The following is a 5,931-nucleotide window of genomic DNA, read 5'->3' on the forward strand; positions in this document are numbered from 1 at the left end:
TCCTTCCGAATTCCTTCCGAATTCCTTCCTTCCCTCCCTCCCTCCCTGTCTTTCTGCCTTTCTTTTCTCCTTCCCTGTTTCCCTCTTTCTTTGTTGTGTGAAAGGGGAAGAATTTATACCTTCATAAATCTTTGGTGCATCCCCAGCCAAAATGGAAAACTCTATAGAAAAATGATAAATAAAAAGAAAATAAAAGTTAGATTTAAATCTCATCTTTTTAATAATCCCTGTGACAAGAACAGGAAAGATTTGATTTCATGCATTTTTAATATTCAGGTTCTAATTTCTGAACTCTCCAAGCTCTTATTTAAACAATGACTTATTCTGACAGAGACCTGTCTATAGGCTTTGTAAGCCTTAAATTTTATTCTTACAAGATGAAGGCACTTTGGCATAAATTTCCCACAGTATTAAAAGTGTTACAGTCTTGGTCAAATCACATTTTGTCTGGCTTTAAACACGGTACAGAAACACCTGTTAGCCTCAGTCCTCAATGCAGAGGTTGTTGCCATTGATCATGCTAACTCTGGCTCATCATGTCCTATTTGGCCTGGGCTTACAGGCAGCTCACAAACTCCTCTGGTGCCTACCCCATTTTAGGAGCTAAATCTCATCCAAAGCCTCTGAAAATCTGAGCTCAAATCCTGGACTAGCATCATGCTGAGACTTGAATTTAACTGAGCTTATCCAGCATACCTATGTCATCAATCTCTACCAGTTCATTTTTTTTTTCTTAAACCAGACAGGGACAAAACTAATGATAAACCAGTGTCCTCTTCTTGACTGAGCATAGAATGCAAACATAGAAAACAGACTAAACTTTTTTTTTTTTTTTTGAGGGGGTGTGGTGCTTAGGGAAATGGTTTATTTATGATTTGACAGCACTGGGCTAACAGTTGGACTTGATGATTATAAAAGTCTTTTCTTACCTGAATTATTCTACGATTTTACAACAAACCTAGTTTTAAACCGAGCTTTTAACCCCAGTTTTGTGACATTGAAGGACTGCTTAGCTGTTTTCTTATATTTTCAAGCATTGCAGACACGTGGCCTTAGTTGACTGTTTAAACCAGTTGTTCAGACATTTCAGGGGCATGAATCTCTGGAGGAAATTTCTTTGTTTTTCCTCTCTAGTCTTCATGATTTGCCTTCCTTCTCAGTATATTTTTTACCTCAAGGATTTTTTTCTTTTGGTGTACATCATACAAACGGTATTCCGTGTATAAAAATCCCTAAATATTTTTTTTTCTAATTTTTACATGTTGCCTTGCTCTGTTCTCAGTGACTGTGTACAGTACTAATTTTGTTCAAATTGAAATGTAACTGTATGTATACATAAAGTATAGATGAACACATGTACATGCGTGCGCACGCATAAACAGATCCTTTTTTTTAAAGAAACTGCCATGCTCTGACCTGATTAAAACAGTGTGTGCAAGCTTTCTCTCAGCTGCAGTAATAAATGAATATTCCTTTTAAGACTCGAAATTGCATAGCTTTGTGGCATAAATGAACTTTTAAGTCCTGAACTGATGTTAAATGTTCTAATGCTGTTGATAGGGGTTTGTGTGCCTTGAATAATTTTGTCTGAATAGGGTTAACTTGTAGAAAATCAAGACACACTGCAGTACAGATTCTCAAAGCATTGAATCTTTCTATCCAAGCATGTGGAAAGGTACTTGTGCGTTTGCACCAAATCAGTCTGAGGCTGCTTTATGCACAAGACAAGATTCCTTCTGATTGTTCTGATGAAACTTGTCACAGGATTATTGTGAATCATCAGCTTTTACAGCAGGACAGTTTATAACCCCCATGCAGAGGGAAAACAAATAGAATGAAATGGTGTAAGGTTTAAGTTTGGCATTTTTATTCATTAAAGGATTCTCAGTGTTCACGCTGATGTTGCAGTATACAAAATTAAAATATTAGCTCCCTGAAGCACTTTCTGGAAATTTGGCCCATTTTGTTATTTACATGTAGTCTGCTTTGATCACAAAATTCAAAATATTGCACTGGTTCTTATTTCAGCTTTTCTCAGATTTACCGTATTTCATTACCAGCTCACTATATTGGTGGTGCTGAGGGTTCTGCAGGTGGTGAAGGTTACCAGGAGCTGTATCCTGTTCTCTTTCTTTACACTGTCTGAACTCCCTCAGCTTTCTGCATGCAACCTAAAACTGCAATCTGCTTTTCAGTGTAGTCAGTTACTTTTCACTTTTGTGATGAATGCTGGATGCTAGCTCTATCAGGGACCCTTTATTCAGCTACAATTAAAAGACTTTGTTCTGTTTTGATTATGGCATATTTTCCAAGAATTAATCTATCGAGCTATCTTGAACAGAGCCTACTAGAAAATGAAAGGGGAAAATAAATATTAGGATGCATTAAATAGCAGTGATATGAATTATCTAAAGTAGCCTTATGGGAATATTCAGAAACGTAGAGTGGAATGCATATGTAAATTTCTGCTGAATGATGGCCTGAAATGATGTAAAATGTGCTCAGAACTCTATAAGCTAATTCATGTAGATACAAGCATTGCAAAAATAAAATATCCATTGCTGCTTATATCTCTGATGATGTTCTAAGACCACTGCTGGTTCTTAATACTGATCTGATACCATCTTGATTTTTAGTGTTCTCCTTTGAGATACTTAGATGCATGAGCTGTAATTAGATTGAAATGTTCAGAAAGATGATTTTGCTGCAGGCAGAATTTTGAAAAAAAATTTTAAGTGGCACTTGCAAGAATCTGTGTGGGTTTTGAAACATCTTGGCTGACCACACAACATTAAAATTATTTCAAAATATACTGGTAGTGCCTTTACAGTCATTTGTAGAACAAACATGCGTGTGGTTGTTCTGAAGTAGTACATGAAGTAATTTTAAAATAACTTTCACTTCCACTATTAAAATTAACAAAAAATTCTGAAATAAATAGTAACTTATGGCACTCTATGACACTCTAGTTCTTTGACAGTAGTTTAGGATCTTCTCCAGTCAGCTCCATTTATTGTGGAGTGATCTCAGAACACATCAACTGTTTTGGGTTTTTTTCACCTGAAGCTAAACTGGAAAATATGATGGAGGTATGGATCAAGTTAATACATCCCAGAAACAAGTGGACATTCCCCTGATACTAGCCACACTAGAGCTAGTCTGGAGTAATCCCCCCACCACAGAACAAATGTGGGATGGATCTCAAGTCTTTGACAACAACTATCTTATTCCACAGACAGCACACAACTACTGCCCTATGCCATTTGCTAATGCAGATGCTGCCTAACATGCACCTGCAGCAGTGCATTTTTTGGTCTAGGTGTTCTGAAATGTAGTGATACCAGTTACAGTTCTGGTTTTAAGTCAGTATTCAGCACAAACGTAAACTCCAAAACAGGTAAATTGAACAAAATTAGAAGGTTCCATAGATACATTAGCAATATCAGTATAGAATGTATAAACAGTGCAGCATAGGAAAGCGAGTTCATCCATAATTGACTACATATTTAGAACATAGATTTATTAATAATAGATGCAGAAAGAACAAAAGAGGAAAGAACTGCCTTTGTGGGAAAACAAGTTTTTTGAGACAGCCTACTTGAGATTTCTGAAGAAATATGGGGGAGCTAAAAAATTAAAATTTGAAATTAAAAAGATATGCACTGTTTGATCAGACAGAGCAGTATGACAGGAAGATAACAGAAATCAAAAGCAGAACCTGTTTAACCTCCTGTCCCAGGCCCAACTTTTTAGAGATTGTTGTAAACATGATCCACTTGGGATGATGAATGACTCTATTTTCATGCTTCTAATAACGCTCTTGAGCAGGCTAATCATTGCTCTGAGAACATGCCAAATTACATGTGCTGAATCATTTTCATGGGAAGGATATAATGTGCACAGGGTTTGGATGTTGTCACCAGCATTATGATGATCAGTGTAAGAGCATGACTGTGTGAGCCCTGATTTTTGCAGGGCTTATATGCGTATGCATATATGGGCATTCAAGCACATTCCTATTCTATAGCACATAGAATCTAAAAATTATGATTATTTGATTTGTTCTACAAGACCAAGGAACTACTAGGAGCCTTGATCAAATCTGAAGGTAATGTAAAGCTGGAACACAATTCACTGAAATGGTTAATAATCAGCCTGAACAATAGGTCACAGAAGGGGTGGTCTAAAAATTATCTTTCTCATCAAAGCCTTAATGAAAATACTGAACTCAATTAGGAACAGTCTTATTTTTGTGGAACCCGTATACTTAGGTCACTATATATATAGTGCTAAGTATAGATAGATATAGATAGATATAGATATAGATATAGATATAGATAATTGCAGTCATGTAAAATTTGGGGTTTATTTTCAGCACAATTTTAGCAATTCATCTAAAGCTCATGAAGAGAATGTCACATATAGATATTGACTTATCCTACATCTCTGAACTACTGAGATATTTAGGGTTGGCTGAATCATCTTTGGGAGTCCCTATTTTGAGATTATAAAGTGGCTTAGAAAATTCTATATACTGGGTAAGTTTTTTTTTAGACGGATGAAGGTATTTGAGTTGAAAATCAATAAAAAGAACATAGCATCTCCAGAAAGCACATCACCTCACCCTTGGATTGATTTAAAACAGGTGGCTTTTGGGTTGATACATTACTTTAGATAACATAACTACTTTTTTTTAGATACTGGTAGTGGGATCTACGTGACTTTTGGATAGCAAAGACTGGTACCCTAGTTAGCAAAGACTAGTACCCTTCTCTTGTCTTCCCAGTGAAGGTGCTTCCAAGGTGCAGTCCATTTCATCCTAAAGAAGTTGTCTAAAATATTTCAGATGTATTGAGCCCTAACCCACCTATTTCCCTTTATGTAAGGAGGCCAGAGACAGTACTTCATGTGCTGGACTTTGTGTTGTGGAATTTTCAAGTTAAGTGATATAGGTAAGTGCCTGAAAATTAAATCCTTATAACCTAAATACAAACAAAGAACTTAGTATAGTGTTGCCAATTAATGAATATCTGTTCATGCCTTCTCTGTTCAGATTATGTAACTTCAGTGGGTCACTTGTACCATGAGAAGCAATCCCCAGTACTAAGAACAATATGACTGGAAGCAAAATTTACACTGCATTGCAAGAGGTTAGTCTTCCTGGGAACAGAGAGAGAAGAAATACTAAAAATGTTAATATTGTTGCTTCACAGCCACCACACTTTGGATAATCCATGTCTATGAGTATATGAAGGGAGGGTGCCAGGAGGATGTTTCCAGGCTCTTCTCAGTGGTGCCAAGCAAGAGGCAATGGGCAGAAACTGAAGAAGAGGAAATTCCGCCTGAACATGAGGAAGAACTTATTTACTGTGCAGGTCACTGAGCACTGGAACAGATTGGCCAGAGACGTTGTGGAGTCTTCCTGACTGGAGATATTCAAGAACCATCTGCAATTCTGTGCCCTGTGCTCCAGGATGACCCTGCTTGAGCAGGGAGGTGGGACCAGATGATCCACTGTGGTACCTTCCAACTTGACCCATTCTGTGATTCTGTGACTATGTGATAATACAATTGAATCACTGTGGTCCTCCACAATCTGGGCAACAGCAAAATCTGGTGCTTTAATGAAGCTTTCAATATTGCGTAAAGACAAACAATTAAATGCAGTTTGTAGATGGGGAATCTGTTTCTCTGTGTTGCTTGTCAATGCTTCTCAGAACTGCCATTCTAAGCAGAATATAGCTAAAAGTACAGTGCTAATTGAAATAATAGCTTTTAATGGTTGAAAAATCCACAAATACTACTGGCATTTCAGAAAAGCAATTTCAGAAAGTATTTCTTTCAAAGGAAGGAAATGTGGCTAAAAGCAGGATTGAAGAAATAAATAAATGAAGAATATAAGGAAATATTTTCTTTTATCTTTAGGAGAAT

Source organism: Corvus kubaryi, unplaced genomic scaffold, assembly GCF_017639235.1.
Source record: "Corvus kubaryi isolate FWS band 111438036 unplaced genomic scaffold, C.kubaryi_AGA036_p1.0 split3-73, whole genome shotgun sequence".
Taxonomy (NCBI): Eukaryota; Metazoa; Chordata; class Aves; order Passeriformes; family Corvidae; genus Corvus; species Corvus kubaryi.